This window comes from Colobus angolensis, unplaced genomic scaffold (genome assembly GCF_000951035.1).
Source record: "Colobus angolensis palliatus isolate OR3802 unplaced genomic scaffold, Cang.pa_1.0 Scaffold379, whole genome shotgun sequence".
Classification (NCBI taxonomy): Eukaryota; Metazoa; Chordata; class Mammalia; order Primates; family Cercopithecidae; genus Colobus; species Colobus angolensis.
In genome coordinates this window covers 883,073-885,444 of record NW_012117143.1, presented here as the reverse complement: position 1 = coordinate 885,444, position 2,372 = coordinate 883,073, and the positions used below count along the sequence as shown (strand labels likewise).

At 33.7% G+C, this 2,372-nt stretch overlaps 1 long non-coding RNA gene across 2 annotated transcripts in view; it reads right to left on the bottom strand.

Annotated features, from left to right (window-relative positions):
• The window catches only part of LOC105520327, an 8,184-nt gene that overhangs the window by 2,985 nt on the left and 2,827 nt on the right, over positions 1–2,372 (bottom strand). The gene's annotated exons all lie outside the window — the stretch shown is intronic.

Genomic DNA, 2,372 nt, shown 5'->3' with positions numbered 1-2,372 from the left:
TATATATACACTTGTATATAAACACTTGTATATATATATAGTGTATATATACTTGTATATAAATATAGGGTATACATTATACATTATTTCATTATATATTTCATATCATATAATGATATATAGTTATAATGCATATATAGATACGCTTTGTATATAGACATAGATATATAAATATATAATGGTCAATGGTCAGTGCCTTTAACAAGCATAGCAATATTTATTAATGAAGATCCTAATTATAAGTTCCTTGTAAGATTAAGTAATGTGCTATGCCTTATTTAGAAATAATGTATTTAAGAATGTATTCTGATACTGGAATCCTACTTGCTCAAGAAATTAACACATACTTGTTTTACCTGTGGAAATACACATTTCCTCAAAGCCAACTCACTAATAAAGCAAGAAAATTTATATGAAAACAACAATGATTAAGTTTGATTATGCAACTGTGAGTTGATTTCTAAATAACAAAGGTATGGTTTTTTCCTGCCCTTTGGTTAAACATATATCCTTTATATAGTATGACAGATTTCATGGCACATATGCAAACACATATATAAATAATGTCGTGAATAATATATTCTGGAAATGAACCTCTGGTCATTCTAGTTTAGTCAGTGTTCTCACAGAGGAAAGAAAAAATGAAACACCTACCCAAGGCAAGTAAAATTATTGTTTTACATTTACTAATAATGATTTTACTCTTTTTCACATGCTTTTTCTAAACGTTTTGTCACTTTATTGCCTTTTTGCATGTATATAAAATGTTTGTGGTTTTCTTTTTTTTATTATGTTCTTTTTTTCTCTAGCTGTAATAAAGCATTTGAAAGGAAAAATATTTGTAAAGTACGAGTTACTTTCCTAACTCTAATAGCTAACAGAGACGGAAAATTCTGTAAGGTGGGACACAGGTGGTGAGAACATTGATGAAGGTGCTTTTGTGCTTTAATGTGTGCTTTCTTTTTGTTAATGTATTTTTTTATTGTTGCTTCAGTTCTTCATATCTTCATGAACTCAGGGTCCAAGGAGTCAGCAAAAATATGATCTTCATTAATTGTGGACTAGATTGCCACTAGCCATTGCCTTGTTCAGTCTAGGCCAATAAAGTGAGGAATGCTTATTTGAGACTAAATTCCTTATATAGAAAAAAAATGAAAGTCTTATACTAAGTTTTGGAATGACTATCAGGGAGTGAAATCCTCAGTGGGCATTGGGTTCTGTGGTCAAAACAAATTCTTACATTAAATGCAAGTATGACATACTTCGATCTTTCACTTATTTCCTTAGGCACCTAGTCGTGTCTTTAAAACAGTGGGGTATCAGTATTTGAAAGTTCAGGTAGAAAGTTACTTATGTCCACAATTCCTCTCTCAACTTCATTGGAATTTTAAAAAAAATTCATTATGTATATTTTACATTTAAAGTTATAACAGATTGTAGGCTGCCTTAACACTGATAATATATTCTTCTACATTTATATTTTCAAAAATTGAAAATAAAGGCGAGAATGAGATCCATCTGCAATAAGCATCTCAAAAGCATTGGGCATATAGTACTTTTGAGCTTATGTTGGCAGAAGTACACCCAGGGTAGGGTACTGGGGAGCCTCTGCCCAATAAAGAGAAGTATTTTATCACTGTCATTGCTGCTGATAAAAGCAGGCTCACTTTTCATAAGTTTTGTTGTTTTTAAATTATCTGTAAATAATGCACCCCTTATTGCCTACACCAAGGTTGACTGCTGCGATTCCTTCCATTCCTTGGACTGTACTGCATACAAACATAAAGCATCAAATACTGGAATAGTGTTTGATTTTTATAATGGCTTTCATGTTGACCCCAACATGACTTCAACATGGAGTTAATCAGAACAAAATATGAAAAGAAATCCCAGAAAAAGTTGATGTTACAATGATAGCTTTTGATATTTTGCATAGTTCTCATTTGTCTGTTTTTATGTTTCCTTCAGGAATTTCTACTGTGAGTCAACAGAATTGGCACTATTTGAAATGCTAACTGTAATTTGATTGAAACCAAATATATTGAATTAGACTTACATATTATGTTCTACTGGTTAATTATAACACACAACTCTATTCAGTTATCTACAGTAATTTAAGAGAAAAATACAGGGCCGGGCCCTATGGCTGATGCGTGTAATCCCAGCACTTTGGGAGGCCGAGGTGGGTGGATCATGAGGTCAGGAGATCGAGACCATCCTGGCTAACACGGTGAAACCCTGTCTCTACTCAAAACACAAAAAAATTAGCTGGGCGTGGTGGTGGGCGCCTGTAGTCCCAGTTACGCGGGAGGCTGAGGCAGGAGAATGGCGTGAACCCGGGAGGCGGAGCTTGCAGTAAGCCGAGATGGTGC